Source organism: Phalangium opilio, unplaced genomic scaffold (genome assembly GCF_054372755.1).
Source record: "Phalangium opilio isolate 3A_F unplaced genomic scaffold, DU_Popi_V2 ptg001170l_1, whole genome shotgun sequence".
Lineage (NCBI taxonomy): Eukaryota > Metazoa > Arthropoda > Arachnida > Opiliones > Phalangiidae > Phalangium > Phalangium opilio.
Window position 1 is genome coordinate 6,888,119 of NW_028324255.1, and position 16,633 is coordinate 6,904,751.

The window sequence follows — 16,633 nt, forward strand, 5'->3', positions numbered from 1 at the left end:
AATCATTGCGCCACGGAAGCCCAAAAATTAAATGTTCGTCAGGTGTTGTGGAAAAAACCTTGACTTTTTACGCTACATCTGAGACCCCACAACACCTCTCCCGGGTGGGCTCGAACCTTCAACCTTTCGATTAACAGCTGTACGCGCTAATCATTGCGCCACGGAAGCCCAAAAATTAAATGTTCGTCAGGTGTTGTGGAAAAACTCTGACATTTTACGTTACATCTGAGACCTCACAACACCGCTCCCGGATGGGCTCGAACCACCAACCTATTGGTTAACAGCCGAACGCGCTAACCATTGAGCCACGGAAGCTCAGAAATTAAATGGTTGTCACGTATTGTGGAAAGGATTTGACTTTTTACGCTACATCTGAGACCCCACAACACCTCTCCCGGGTGGGCTCGAACCTTCAACCTTTCGATTAACAGCTGTACGCGCTAATCATTGCGCCACGGAAGCCCAAAAATTAAATGTTCGTCAGGTGTTGTGGAAAAACTCTGACATTTTACGTTACATCTGAGGACTCACAACACCGCTCCCGGATGGGCTCGAACCACCAACCTATTGGTTAACAGCCGAACGCGCTAACCATTGAGCCACGAAAGCTCAGAAACAAAATGGTTGTCAGGTATTGTGGATAAGTTATGACTTATTACGTTACATCTGAGACCCTACAACACCTCTCCCGGTTGTGCTCGAACCACCAACCTTTCGGTTAACAGCCGAACGCGCTAACCATTGCGCCAAGGAAGCCCAAAAATTAAATGTTCGTCAGGTATTGTGGAAAAACCTTGACTTTTTACGTCACATCTGAGACCTCACAACACCGCTCCCGGAAGAGCTCGAGCCACCAACCTATTGAATAACAGCCGAACGCGCTAATCATTGAGCCACGGAAGCTCAGAAATTAAATGGTTGTCACGTATTGTGGAAAAGTTTTGACTTTTTACGCTACATCTGAGACCCCACAACACCTCTCCCGATTGGGCTCGAACCTGCAACCTTTCGATTAACAGCTGAACGCGCTAATCATTGCGCCACGGAAGCCCAAAAATTAAATGTTCGTCAGGTGTTGTGGAAAAAACCTTGACTTTTTACGTTACATCTGAGACCTCACAACACCGCTCCCGGATGGGCTCGAACCACCAACCTATTGGTTAGCAGCCCAACGCGCTAACCATTGCGCCACGGAAGCCCAAAAATTAAATGGTCTTCAGGTATTGTGGAAAAACCTTGACTTTTTACGTCACATCTGAGACGTCACAACACCGCTCCCGGATGGGCTCGAACCACCAACCTATCGGTTAACAGCCGAACGCGCTAACCATTGAGCCACGGAAGCTCAGAAATTAAATGGTTGTCACGTATTGTGGAAAAGTTTTGACCTTTTACGCAACATCTGAGACCCCACAACACCTCTCCCGGGTGGGCTCGAACCTTCAACCTTTCGATTAACAGCTGTACGCGCTAATCATTGCGCCACGGAAGCCCAAAAATTAAATGTTCGTCAGGTGTTGTGGAAAAACTCTGACATTTTACGTTACATCTGAGACCTCACAACACCGCTCCCGGATGGGCTCGAACCACCAACCTATTGGTTAACAGCCGAACGCGCTAACCATTGAGCCACGAAAGCTCAGAAACAAAATGGTTGTCAGGTATTGTGGATAAGTTATGACTTATTACGTTACATCTGAGACCCTACAACACCTCTCCCGGTTGTGCTCGAACCACCAACCTTTCGGTTAACAGCCGAACGCGCTAACCATTGAGCCACGGAAGCTCAGAAATTAAATGGTTGTCACGTATTGTGGAAAAGTTTTGACTTTTTACGCTACATCTGAGACCCCACAACACCTCTCCCGGGTGGGCTCGAACCTTCAACCTTTCGATTAACAGCTGAACGCGCTAATCATTGCGCCACGGAAGCTCAAAAATTAAATGTTCGTCAGGTGTTGTGGAAAAAACCTTGACTTTTACCGTTACATCTGAGACCTCACAATACCGCTCCCGGATGGGCTCGAACCACCAACCTATTGGTTAACAGCCGAACGCGCTAACCATTGAGCCACGGAAGCTCAGAAATTAAATGGTTGTCAGGTATTGTGGATAAGTAATGACTTATTACGTTACATCTGAGACCCTACAACACCTCTCCCGGTTTGGCTCGAACCACCAACCTTTCGGTTAACAGCCGAACGCGCTAACCATTGCGCCAAGGAAGCCCAAAAATTAAATGTTCGTCAGGTATTGTGGAAAAACCTTGACTTTTTACGTCACATCTGAGACCTCACAACACCGCTCCCGGATGAGCTCGAGCCACCAACCTATTGAATAACAGCCGAACGCGCTAATCATTGAGCCACGGAAGCTCAGAAATTAAATGGTTGTCACGTATTGTGGAAAAGTTTTGACTTTTTACGCTACATCTGAGACCCCACAACACCTCTCCCGATTGGGCTCGAACCTTCAACCTTTCGATTAACAGCTGAACGCGCTAATCATTGCGCCACGGAAGCCCAAAAATTAAATGTTCGTCAGGTGTTGTGGAAAAAACCTTGACTTTTTACGTTACATCTGAGACCTCACAACACCGCTCCCGGATGGGCTCGAACCACCAACCTATTGGTTAACAGCCCAACGCGCTAACCATTGCGCCACGGAAGCCCAAAAATTAAATGGTCTTCAGGTATTGTGGAAAAACCTTGACTTTTTACGTCACATCTGAGACCCTACAACACCTCTCCCGGTTGTGCTCGAACCACCAACCTTTCGGTTAACAGCCGAACGCGCTAACCATTGAGCCACGGAAGCTCAGAAATTAAATGGTTGTCACGTATTGTGGAAAAGTTTTGACTTTTTACGCTACATCTGAGACCCCACAACACCTCTCCCGGGTGGGCTCGAACCTTCAACCTTTCGATTAACAGCTGAACGCGCTAATCATTGCGCCACGGAAGCTCAAAAATTAAATGTTCGTCAGGTATTTTGGAAAAACTCTGACATTTTACGTTACATCTGAGACCTCACAACACCGCTCCCGGATGGGCTCGAACCACCAACCTATTGGTTAACAGCCGAACGCGCTAACCATTGCGCCACGGAAGCCCAGAAATTAAATGGTCGTCAGGTGTTGTGGAAAAAACCTTGACTTTTTACGTCACATCTGAGACGTCACAAAACCGCTCCCGGATGGGCTCGAACCACCAACCTATTGGTTAACAGCCGAACGCGCTAACCATTGAGCCACGGAAGCTCAGAAATTAAATGGTTGTCAGGTATTGTGGATAAGTAATGACTTATTACGTTACATCTGAGACCCTACAACACCTCTCCCGGTTTGGCTCGAACCACCAACCTTTCGGTTAACAGCCGAACGCGCTAACCATTGCGCCAAGGAAGCCCAAAAATTAAATGTTCGTCAGGTATTGTGGAAAAACCTTGACTTTTTACGTCACATCTGAGACCTCACAACACCGCTCCCGGATGAGCTCGAGCCACCAACCTATTGAATAACAGCCGAACGCGCTAATCATTGAGCCACGGAAGCTCAGAAATTAAATGGTTGTCACGTATTGTGGAAAAGTTTTGACTTTTTACGCTACATCTGAGACCCCACAACACCTCTCCCGATTGGGCTCGAACCTTCAACCTTTCGATTAACAGCTGAACGCGCTAATCATTGCGCCACGGAAGCCCAAAAATTAAATGTTCGTCAGGTATTGTGGAAAAACTCTGACATTTTACGTTACATCTGAGACCTCACAACACCGCTCCCGGATGGACTCGAACCACCAACCTATTGGTTAACAGCCGAACGCGCTAACCATTGAGCCACGGAAGCTCAGAAATTAAATGGTTGTCAGGTATTGTGGATAAGTAATGACTTATTACGTTACATCTGAGACCCTACAACACCTCTCCCGGTTGGGCTCGAACCACCAACCTATTGGTTAACAGCCGAACGCGCTAACCATTGCGCCAAGGAAGCCCAAAAATTAAATGTTCGTCAGGTATTGTGGAAAAACCTTGACTTTTTACGTCACATCTGAGACCTCACAACACCGCTCCCGGAAGAGCTCGAGCCACCAACCTATTGAATAACAGCCGAACGCGCTAATCATTGAGCCACGGAAGCTCAGAAATTAAATGGTTGTCACGTATTGTGGAAAAGTTTTGACTTTTTACGCTACATCTGAGACCCCACAACACCTCTCCCGATTGGGCTCGAACCTGCAACCTTTCGATTAACAGCTGAACGCGCTAATCATTGCGCCACGGAAGCAAAAAATTAAATGTTCGTCAGGTGTTGTGGAAAAAACCTTGACTTTTTACGTTACATCTGAGACCTCACAACACCGCTCCCGGATGGGCTCGAACCACCAACCTATTGGTTCACAGCCGAACGCGCTAACCATTGAGCCACGAAAGCTCAGAAATAAAATGGTTGTCAGGTATTGTGGATAAGTTATGACTTATTACGTTACATCTGAGACCCTACAACACCTCTCCCGGTTGTGCTCGAACCACCAACCTTTCGGTTAACAGCCGAACGCGCTAACCATTGAGCCACGGAAGCTCAGAAATTAAATGGTTGTCACGTATTGTGGAAAAGTTTTGACTTTTTACGCTACATCTGAGACCCCACAACACCTCTCCCGGGTGGGCTCGAACCTTCAACCTTTCGATTAACAGCTGTACGCGCTAATCATTGCGCCACGGAAGCCCAAAAATTAAATGTTCGTCAGGTGTTGTGGAAAAACTCTGACATTTTACGTTACATCTGAGACCTCACAACACCGCTCCCGGATGGACTCGAACCACCAACCTATTGGTTAACAGCCGAACGCGCTAACCATTGAGCCACGGAAGCTCAGAAATTAAATGGTTGTCAGGTATTGTGGATAAGTAATGACTTATTACGTTACATCTGAGACCCTACAACACCTCTCCCGGTTGGGCTCGAACCACCAACCTATTGGTTAACAGCCGAACGCGCTAACCATTGCGCCAAGGAAGCCCAAAAATTAAATGTTCGTCAGGTATTGTGGAAAAACCTTGACTTTTTACGTCACATCTGAGACGTCACAACACCGCTCCCGGATGGGCTCGAACCACCAACCTATCGGTTAACAGCCGAACGCGCTAACCATTGAGCCACGGAAGCTCAGAAATTAAAAGGTTGTCACGTATTGTGGAAAAGTTTTGACTTTTTACGCAACATCTGAGACCCCACAACACCTCTCCCGGGTGGGCTCGAACCTTCAACCTTTCGATTAACAGCTGTACGCGCTAATCATTGCGCCACGGAAGCCCAAAAATTAAATGTTCGTCAGGTGTTGTGGAAAAACTCTGACATTTTACGTTACATCTGAGACCTCACAACACCGCTCCCGGATGGGCTCGAACCACCAACCTATTGGTTCACAGCCGAACGCGCTAACGATTGAGCCACGAAAGCTCAGAAACAAAATGGTTGTCAGGTATTGTGGATAAGTTATGACTTATTACGTTACATCTGAGACCCTACAACACCTCTCCCGGTTGTGCTCGAACCACCAACCTTTCGGTTAACAGCCGAACGCGCTAACCATTGAGCCACGGAAGCTCAGAAATTAAATGGTTGTCACGTATTGTGGAAAAGTTTTGACTTTTTACGCTACATCTGAGACCCCACAACACCTCTCCCGGGTGGGCTCGAACCTTCAACCTTTCGATTAACAGCTGTACGCGCTAATCATTGCGCCACGGAAGCCCAAAAATTAAATGTTCGTCAGGTGTTGTGGAAAAACTCTGACATTTTACGTTACATCTGAGACCTCACAACACCGCTCCCGGATGGGCTCGAACCACCAACCTATTGCTTAACAGCCGAAAGCGCTAACCATTGCGCCACGGAAGCCCAAAACCTAAACGCTCGTCAGGTATTGTGCAAAAAACTTGACTTTTTACGTCACATCTGAGACCTCACAACACCGCTCCCGGATGGGGTCGAACCACCAACCTATTGGTTAACAGCCGAACGCGCTAACCATTGCGCCAAGGAAGCCCAAAATTTAAATGCTCGTCAGGTATTGTGTAAAAACCTTGACTTTTTACGTCACATCTGAGACCTCACAACACCGCTCCCGGATGGGCTCGAACCACCAACCTATTGCTTAACAGCCGAACGCGCTAACCATTGCGCCACGGAAGCCCAAAACCTAAATGCTCGTCAGGTATTGTGCAAAAAACTTGACTTTTTACGTCACATCTGAGACCTCACAACACCGCTCCCGGATGGGGTCGAACCACCAACCTATTGGTTAACAGCCGAACGCGCTAACCATTGCGCCACGGAAGCCCAAAAATTAAATACTCGTCAGGTATTGTGTAAAAACCTTGACTTCTTACGTCACATCTGAGACCTCACAACACCGCTGCCGGATGGGCTCGAACCACCAACCTATTGGTTAACAGCCGAACGCGCTAACCATTGCGCCACGGAAGCCCAAAAGTTAAGTGCTCGTCAGGTATTGTGTAAAAACCTTGACTTTTTACGTCACATCTGAGACCTCACAACACCGCTCCCGGATGGGCTCGAACCACCAACCTATTGGTTAACAGCCGAACGCGCTAACCATTGAGCCACGGAAGCTCAGAAATTAAATGGTTGTCAGGTGTTGTGGAAAAACTTTGGCTTTCTACGTTACATTTGAGACCCCACAACACCTCTCCCGGATGGGCTCGAACCACCAACCTTTCGATTAACAGCTGAACGCGCTAACCATTGAGCCACGGAAGCTCAGAAATTAAATGGTTGTCACGTATTGTGGAAAAGTTTTGACCTTTTACGCAACATCTGAGACCCCACAACACCTCTCCCGGGTGGGCTCGAACCTTCAACCTTTCGATTAACAGCTGTACGCGCTAATCATTGCGCCACGGAAGCCCAAAAATTAAATGTTCGTCAGGTGTTGTGGAAAAACTCTGACATTTTACGTTACATCTGAGACCTCACAACACCGCTCCCGGATGGGCTCGAACCACCAACCTATTGGTTAACAGCCGAACGCGCTAACCATTGAGCCACGAAAGCTCAGAAACAAAATGGTTGTCAGGTATTGTGGATAAGTTATGACTTATTACGTTACATCTGAGACCCTACAACACCTCTCCCGGTTGTGCTCGAACCACCAACCTTTCGGTTAACAGCCGAACGCGCTACCCATTGAGCCACGGAAGCTCAGAAATTAAATGGTTGTCACGTATTGTGGAAAAGTTTTGACTTTTTACGCTACATCTGAGACCCCACAACACCTCTCCCGGGTGGGCTCGAACCTTCAACCTTTCGATTAACAGCTGAACGCGCTAATCATTGCGCCACGGAAGCTCAAAAATTAAATGTTCGTCAGGTATTTTGGAAAAACTCTGACATTTTACGTTACATCTGAGACCTCACAACACCGCTCCCGGATGGGCTCGAACCACCAACCTATTGGTTAACAGCCGAACGCGCTAACCATTGAGCCACGGAAGCTCAGAAATTAAATGGTTGTCAGGTATTGTGGATAAGTAATGACTTATTACGTTACATCTGAGACCCTACAACACCTCTCCCGGTTTGGCTCGAACCACCAACCTTTCGGTTAACAGCCGAACGCGCTAACCATTGCGCCAAGGAAGCCCAAAAATTAAATGTTCGTCAGGTATTGTGGAAAAACCTTGACTTTTTACGTCACATCTGAGACCTCACAACACCGCTCCCGGATGAGCTCGAGCCACCAACCTATTGAATAACAGCCGAACGCGCTAATCATTGAGCCACGGAAGCTCAGAAATTAAATGGTTGTCACGTATTGTGGAAAGGTTTTGACTTTTTACGCTACATCTGAGACCCCACAACACCTCTCCCGATTGGGCTCGAACCTGCAACCTTTCGATTAACAGCTGAACGCGCTAATCATTGCGCCACGGAAGCCCAAAAATTAAATGTTCGTCAGGTGTTGTGGAAAAAACCTTGACTTTTTACGTTACATCTGAGACCTCACAACACCGCTCCCGGATGGGCTCGAACCACCAACCTATTGGTTAACAGCCCAACGCGCTAACCATTGCGCCACGGAAGCCCAAAAATTAAATGGTCTTCAGGTATTGTGGAAAAACCTTGACTTTTTACGTCACATCTGAGACGTGACAACACCGCTCCCGGATGGGCTCGAACCACCAACCTATCGGTTATCAGCCGAACGCGCTAACCATTGAGCCACGGAAGCTCAGAAATTAAATGGTTGTCACGTATTGTGGAAAAGTTTTGACCTTTTACGCAACATCTGAGACCCCACAACACCTCTCCCGGGTGGGCTCGAACCTTCAACCTTTCGATTAACAGCTGTACGCGCTAATCATTGCGCCACGGAAGCCCAAAAATTAAATGTTCGTCAGGTGTTGTGGAAAAACTCTGACATTTTACGTTACATCTGAGACCTCACAACACCGCTCCCGGATGGGCTCGAACCACCAACCTATTGGTTAACAGCCGAACGCGCTAACCATTGAGCCACGAAAGCTCAGAAACAAAATGGTTGTCAGGTATTGTGGATAAGTTATGACTTATTACGTTACATCTGAGACCCTACAACACCTCTCCCGGTTGTGCTCGAACCACCAACCTTTCGGTTAACAGCCGAACGCGCTAACCATTGCGCCAAGGAAGCCCAAAAATTAAATGTTCGTCAGGTATTGTGGAAAAACCTTGACTTTTTACGTCACATCTGATACCTCACAACACCGCTCCCGGATGAGCTCGAGCCACCAACCTATTGGTTAACAGCCGAACGCGCTAACCATTGAGCCACGGAAGCTCAGAAATTAAATGGTTGTCACGTATTGTGGAAAAGTTTTGACTTTTTACGCTACATCTGAGACCCCACAACACCTCTCCCGGGTGGGCTCGAACCTTCAACCTTTCGATTAACAGCTGAACGCGCTAATCATTGCGCCACGGAAGCTCAAAAATTAAATGTTCGTCAGGTATTTTGGAAAAACTCTGACATTTTACGTTACATCTGAGACCTCACAACACCGCTCCCGGATGGGCTCGAACCACCAACCTATTGGTTAACAGCCGAACGCGCTAACCATTGCGCCACGGAAGCCCAAAAATTAAATGGTCGTCAGGTGTTGTGGATAAGTAATGACTTATTACGTTACATCTGAGACCCTACAACACCTCTCCCGGTTGGGCTCGAACCACCAACCTATTGGTTAACAGCCGAACGCGCTAACCATTGCGCCACGGAAGCCCAAAAATTAAACGGTCGTCAGGTGTTTTGGAAAAAACCTTGACTTTTTACGTCACATCTGAGACGTCACAACACCGCTCCCGGATGGGCTCGAACCACCAACCTATTGGTTAACAGCCGAACGCGCTAACCATTGAGCCACGGAGGCTCAGAAATAAAATGGTTGTCAGGTATTGTGGATAAGTAATGACTTATTACGTTACATCTGAGACCCTACAACACCTCTCCCGGTTTGGCTCGAACCACCAACCTTTCGGTTAACAGCCGAACGCGCTAACCATTGCGCCAAGGAAGCCCAAAAATTAAATGTTCGTCAGGTATTGTGGAAAAACCTTGACTTTTTACGTCACATCTGAGACCTCACAACACCGCTCCCGGATGAGCTCGAGCCACCAACCTATTGAATAACAGCCGAACGCGCTAATCATTGAGCCACGGAAGCTCAGAAATTAAATGGTTGTCACGTATTGTGGAAAAGTTTTGACTTTTTACGCTACATCTGAGACCCCACAACACCTCTCCCGATTGGGCTCGAACCTTCAACCTTTCGATTAACAGCTGAACGCGCTAATCATTGCGCCACGGAAGCCCAAAAATTAAATGTTCGTCAGGTATTGTGGAAAAACTCTGACATTTTACGTTACATCTGAGACCTCACAACACCGCTCCCGGATGGACTCGAACCACCAACCTATTGGTTAACAGCCGAACGCGCTAACCATTGAGCCACGGAAGCTCAGAAATTAAATGGTTGTCAGGTATTGTGGATAAGTAATGACTTATTACGTTACATCTGAGACCCTACAACACCTCTCCCGGTTGGGCTCGAACCACCAACCTATTGGTTAACAGCCGAACGCGCTAACCATTGCGCCACGGAAGCCCAAAAATTAAATGTTCGTCAGGTATTGTGGAAAAACTCTGACATTTTACGTTACATCTGAGACCTCACAACACCGCTCCCGGATGGGCTCGAACCACCAACTTATTGGTTAACAGCCCAACGCGCTAACCATTGCGCCACGGAAGCCCAAAAATTAAATGGTCTTCAGGTATTGTGGAAAAACCTTGACTTTTTACGTCACATCTGAGACGTCACAACACCGCTCCCGGATGGGCTCGAACCACCAACCTATCGGTTATCAGCCGAACGCGCTAACCATTGAGCCACGGAAGCTCAGAAATTAAATGGTTGTCACGTATTGTGGAAAAGTTTTGACCTTTTACGCAACATCTGAGACTACACAACACCTCTCCCGGGTGGGCTCGAACCTTCAACCTTTCGATTAACAGCTGAACGCGCTAATCATTGCGCCACGGAAGCCCAAAAATTAAATGTTCGTCAGGTATTGTGGAAAAACTCTGACATTTTACGTTACATCTGAGACCTCACAACACCGCTCCCGGATGGGCTCGAACCACCAACCTATTGGTTAACAGCCCAACGCGCTAACCATTGCGCCACGGAAGCCCAAAAATTAAATGGTCTTCAGGTATTGTGGAAAAACCTTGACTTTTTACGTCACATCTGAGACGTCACAACACCGCTCCCGGATGGGCTCGAACCACCAACCTATCGGTTATCAGCCGAACGCGCTAACCATTGAGCCACGGAAGCTCAGAAATTAAATGGTTGTCACGTATTGTGGAAAAGTTTTGACCTTTTACGCAACATCTGAGACCCCACAACACCTCTCCCGGGTGGGCTCGAACCTTCAACCTTTCGATTAACAGCTGTACGCGCTAATCATTGCGCCACGGAAGCCCAAAAATTAAATGTTCGTCAGGTGTTGTGGAAAAACTCTGACATTTTACGTTACATCTGAGACCTCACAACACCGCTCCCGGATGGGCTCGAACCACCAACCTATTGGTTAACAGCCGAACGCGCTAACCATTGAGCCACGAAAGCTCAGAAACAAAATGGTTGTCAGGTATTGTGGAAAAGTTTTGACTTTTTACGCTACATCTGAGACCCCACAACACCTCTCCCGGGTGGGCTCGAACCTTCAACCTTTCGATTAACAGCTGAACGCGCTAATCATTGCGCCACGGAAGCTCAAAAATTAAATGTTCGTCAGGTATTTTGGAAAAACTCTGACATTTTACGTTACATCTGAGACCTCACAACACCGCTCCCGGATGGGCTCGAACCACCAACCTATTGGTTAACAGCCGAACGCGCTAACCATTGCGCCACGGAAGCCCAAAAATTAAATGGTCGTCAGGTGTTGTGGATAAGTAATGACTTATTACGTTACATCTGAGACCCTACAACACCTCTCCCGGTTGGGCTCGAACCACCAACCTATTGGTTAACAGCCGAACGCGCTAACCATTGCGCCACGGAAGCCCAAAAATTAAACGGTCGTCAGGTGTTTTGGAAAAAACCTTGACTTTTTACGTCACATCTGAGACGTCACAACACCGCTCCCGGATGGGCTCGAACCACCAACCTATTGGTTAACAGCCGAACGCGCTAACCATTGAGCCACGGAAGCTCAGAAATTAAATGGTTGTCAGGTATTGTGGATAAGTAATGACTTATTACGTTACATCTGAGACCCTACAACACCTCTCCCGGTTTGGCTCGAACCACCAACCTTTCGGTTAACAGCCGAACGCGCTAACCATTGCGCCAAGGAAGCCCAAAAATTAAATGTTCGTCAGGTATTGTGGAAAAACCTTGACTTTTTACGTCACATCTGAGACCTCACAACACCGCTCCCGGATGAGCTCGAGCCACCAACCTATTGAATAACAGCCGAACGCGCTAATCATTGAGCCACGGAAGCTCAGAAATTAAATGGTTGTCACGTATTGTGGAAAAGTTTTGACTTTTTACGCTACATCTGAGACCCCACAACACCTCTCCCGATTGGGCTCGAACCTTCAACCTTTCGATTAACAGCTGAACGCGCTAATCATTGCGCCACGGAAGCCCAAAAATTAAATGTTCGTCAGGTATTGTGGAAAAACTCTGACATTTTACGTTACATCTGAGACCTCACAACACCGCTCCCGGATGGGCTCGAACCACCAACCTATTGGTTAACAGCCCAACGCGCTAACCATTGCGCCACGGAAGCCCAAAAATTAAATGGTCTTCAGGTATTGTGGAAAAACCTTGACTTTTTACGTCACAACACCGCTCCCGGATGGGCTCGAACCACCAACCTATCGGTTATCAGCCGAACGCGCTAACCATTGAGCCACGGAAGCTCAGAAATTAAATGGTTGTCAGGTATTGTGGATAAGTAATGACTTATTACGTTACATCTGAGACCCTACAACACCTCTCCTGGTTTGGCTCGAACCACCAACCTTTCGGTTAACAGCCGAACGCGCTAACCATTGCGCCAAGGAAGCCCAAAAATTAAATGTTCGTCAGGTATTGTGGAAAAACCTTGACTTTTTACGTCACATCTGAGACCTCACAACACCGCTCCCGGATGAGCTCGAGCCACCAACCTATTGAATAACAGCCGAACGCGCTAATCATTGAGCCACGGAAGCTCAGAAATTAAATGGTTGTCACGTATTGTGGAAAAGTTTTGACTTTTTACGCTACATCTGAGACCCCACAACACCTCTCCCGATTGGGCTCGAACCTTCAACCTTTCGATTAACAGCTGAACGCGCTAATCATTGCGCCACGGAAGCCCAAAAATTAAATGTTCGTCAGGTATTGTGGAAAAACTCTGACATTTTACGTTACATCTGAGACCTCACAACACCGCTCCCGGATGGACTCGAACCACCAACCTATTGGTTAACAGCCGAACGCGCTAACCATTGAGCCACGGAAGCTCAGAAATTAAATGGTTGTCAGGTATTGTGGATAAGTAATGACTTATTACGTTACATCTGAGACCCTACAACACCTCTCCCGGTTGGGCTCGAACCACCAACCTATTGGTTAACAGCCGAACGCGCTAACCATTGCGCCACGGAAGCCCAAAAATTAAATGTTCGTCAGGTATTGTGGAAAAACTCTGACATTTTACGTTACATCTGAGACCTCACAACACCGCTCCCGGATGGGCTCGAACCACCAACCTATTGGTTAACAGCCCAACGCGCTAACCATTGCGCCACGGAAGCCCAAAAATTAAATGGTCTTCAGGTATTGTGGAAAAACCTTGACTTTTTACGTCACATCTGAGACGTCACAACACCGCTCCCGGATGGGCTCGAACCACCAACCTATCGGTTATCAGCCGAACGCGCTAACCATTGAGCCACGGAAGCTCAGAAATTAAATGGTTGTCACGTATTGTGGAAAAGTTTTGACCTTTTACGCAACATCTGAGACCCCACAACACCTCTCCCGGGTGGGCTCGAACCTTCAACCTTTCGATTAACAGCTGAACGCGCTAATCATTGCGCCACGGAAGCCCAAAAATTAAATGTTCGTCAGGTATTGTGGAAAAACTCTGACATTTTACGTTACATCTGAGACCTCACAACACCGCTCCCGGATGGGCTCGAACCACCAACCTATTGGTTAACAGCCCAACGCGCTAACCATTGCGCCACGGAAGCCCAAAAATTAAATGGTCTTCAGGTATTGTGGAAAAACCTTGACTTTTTACGTCACATCTGAGACGTCACAACACCGCTCCCGGATGGGCTCGAACCACCAACCTATCGGTTATCAGCCGAACGCGCTAACCATTGAGCCACGGAAGCTCAGAAATTAAATGGTTGTCACGTATTGTGGAAAAGTTTTGACCTTTTACGCAACATCTGAGACCCCACAACACCTCTCCCGGGTGGGCTCGAACCTTCAACCTTTCGATTAACAGCTGTACGCGCTAATCATTGCGCCACGGAAGCCCAAAAATTAAATGTTCGTCAGGTGTTGTGGAAAAACTCTGACATTTTACGTTACATCTGAGACCTCACAACACCGCTCCCGGATGGGCTCGAACCACCAACCTATTGGTTAACAGCCGAACGCGCTAACCATTGAGCCACGAAAGCTCAGAAACAAAATGGTTGTCAGGTATTGTGGAAAAGTTTTGACTTTTTACGCTACATCTGAGACCCCACAACACCTCTCCCGGGTGGGCTCGAACCTTCAACCTTTCGATTAACAGCTGAACGCGCTAATCATTGCGCCACGGAAGCTCAAAAATTAAATGTTCGTCAGGTATTTTGGAAAAACTCTGACATTTTACGTTACATCTGAGACCTCACAACACCGCTCCCGGATGGGCTCGAACCACCAACCTATTGGTTAACAGCCGAACGCGCTAACCATTGCGCCACGGAAGCCCAAAAATTAAATGGTCGTCAGGTGTTGTGGATAAGTAATGACTTATTACGTTACATCTGAGACCCTACAACACCTCTCCCGGTTGGGCTCGAACCACCAACCTATTGGTTAACAGCCGAACGCGCTAACCATTGCGCCACGGAAGCCCAAAAATTAAACGGTCGTCAGGTGTTTTGGAAAAAACCTTGACTTTTTACGTCACATCTGAGACGTCACAACACCGCTCCCGGATGGGCTCGAACCACCAACCTATTGGTTAACAGCCGAACGCGCTAACCATTGAGCCACGGAAGCTCAGAAATTAAATGGTTGTCAGGTATTGTGGATAAGTAATGACTTATTACGTTACATCTGAGACCCTACAACACCTCTCCCGGTTTGGCTCGAACCACCAACCTTTCGGTTAACAGCCGAACGCGCTAACCATTGCGCCAAGGAAGCCCAAAAATTAAATGTTCGTCAGGTATTGTGGAAAAACCTTGACTTTTTACGTCACATCTGAGACCTCACAACACCGCTCCCGGATGAGCTCGAGCCACCAACCTATTGAATAACAGCCGAACGCGCTAATCATTGAGCCACGGAAGCTCAGAAATTAAATGGTTGTCACGTATTGTGGAAAAGTTTTGACTTTTTACGCTACATCTGAGACCCCACAACACCTCTCCCGATTGGGCTCGAACCTTCAACCTTTCGATTAACAGCTGAACGCGCTAATCATTGCGCCACGGAAGCCCAAAAATTAAATGTTCGTCAGGTATTGTGGAAAAACTCTGACATTTTACGTTACATCTGAGACCTCACAACACCGCTCCCGGATGGGCTCGAACCACCAACCTATTGGTTAACAGCCCAACGCGCTAACCATTGCGCCACGGAAGCCCAAAAATTAAATGGTCTTCAGGTATTGTGGAAAAACCTTGACTTTTTACGTCACATCTGAGACGTCACAACACCGCTCCCGGATGGGCTCGAACCACCAACCTATCGGTTATCAGCCGAACGCGCTAACCATTGAGCCACGGAAGCTCAGAAATTAAATGGTTGTCAGGTATTGTGGATAAGTAATGACTTATTACGTTACATCTGAGACCCTACAACACCTCTCCCGGTTTGGCTCGAACCACCAACCTTTCGGTTAACAGCCGAACGCGCTAACCATTGCGCCAAGGAAGCCCAAAAATTAAATGTTCGTCAGGTATTGTGGAAAAACCTTGACTTTTTACGTCACATCTGAGACCTCACAACACCGCTCCCGGATGAGCTCGAGCCACCAACCTATTGAATAACAGCCGAACGCGCTAATCATTGAGCCACGGAAGCTCAGAAATTAAATGGTTGTCACGTATTGTGGAAAAGTTTTGACTTTTTACGCTACATCTGAGACCCCACAACACCTCTCCCGATTGGGCTCGATCCTTCAACCTTTCGATTAACAGCTGAACGCGCTAATCATTGCGCCACGGAAGCCCAAAAATTAAATGTTCGTCAGGTATTGTGGAAAAACTCTGACATTTTACGTTACATCTGAGACCTCACAACACCGCTCCCGGATGGACTCGAACCACCAACCTATTGGTTAAAAGCCGAACGCGCTAACCATTGAGCCACGGAAGCTCAGAAATTAAATGGTTGTCAGGTATTGTGGATAAGTAATGACTTATTACGTTACATCTGAGACCCTACAACACCTCTCCCGGTTGGGCTCGAACCACCAACCTATTGGTTAACAGCCGAACGCGCTAACAATTGCGCCAAGGAAGCCCAAAAATTAAATGTTCGTCAGGTATTGTGGAAAAACCTTGACTTTTTACGTCACATCTGAGACCTCACAACACCGCTCCCGGATGAGCTCGAGCCACCAACCTATTGAATAACAGCCGAACGCGCTAATCATTGAGCCACGGAAGCTCAGAAATTAAATGGTTGTCACGTATTGTGGAAACGTTTTGACTTTTTACGCTACATCTGAGACCCCACAACACCTCTCCCGATTGGGCTCGAACCTTCAACCTTTCGATTAACAGCTGAACGCGCTAATCATTGCGCCACGGAAGCCCAAAAA

The 16,633-nt window shown here is 47.4% G+C and overlaps 8 non-coding genes across 8 annotated transcripts; all 8 read right to left on the reverse strand.

The window, feature by feature from the left end:
* Positions 1-1,125: 1,125 nt before the first annotated feature.
* TRNAS-GCU (transfer RNA serine (anticodon GCU)) lies at positions 1,126-1,198 on the reverse strand. The gene has a single exon. It is a non-coding gene; the product is annotated as a tRNA-Ser (tRNA).
* Positions 1,199-8,185: 6,987 nt separating this feature from the next.
* On the reverse strand, positions 8,186-8,258 carry TRNAI-GAU (transfer RNA isoleucine (anticodon GAU)). The gene has a single exon. It is a non-coding gene; the product is annotated as a tRNA-Ile (tRNA).
* Positions 8,259-10,391: 2,133 nt separating this feature from the next.
* TRNAI-GAU (transfer RNA isoleucine (anticodon GAU)) lies at positions 10,392-10,464 on the reverse strand. Its single transcript has one exon. It is a non-coding gene; the product is annotated as a tRNA-Ile (tRNA).
* Positions 10,465-10,832: 368 nt separating this feature from the next.
* TRNAI-GAU (transfer RNA isoleucine (anticodon GAU)) lies at positions 10,833-10,905 on the reverse strand. Its single transcript has one exon. It is a non-coding gene; the product is annotated as a tRNA-Ile (tRNA).
* Positions 10,906-12,436: 1,531 nt separating this feature from the next.
* On the reverse strand, positions 12,437-12,509 carry TRNAI-GAU (transfer RNA isoleucine (anticodon GAU)). The gene has a single exon. It is a non-coding gene; the product is annotated as a tRNA-Ile (tRNA).
* Positions 12,510-13,465: 956 nt separating this feature from the next.
* Positions 13,466-13,538, reverse strand: TRNAI-GAU (transfer RNA isoleucine (anticodon GAU)). Its single transcript has one exon. It is a non-coding gene; the product is annotated as a tRNA-Ile (tRNA).
* Positions 13,539-13,906: 368 nt separating this feature from the next.
* On the reverse strand, positions 13,907-13,979 carry TRNAI-GAU (transfer RNA isoleucine (anticodon GAU)). The gene has a single exon. It is a non-coding gene; the product is annotated as a tRNA-Ile (tRNA).
* Positions 13,980-15,524: 1,545 nt separating this feature from the next.
* Positions 15,525-15,597, reverse strand: TRNAI-GAU (transfer RNA isoleucine (anticodon GAU)). The gene has a single exon. It is a non-coding gene; the product is annotated as a tRNA-Ile (tRNA).
* Between the last annotated feature and the right edge of the window lie 1,036 nt (positions 15,598-16,633).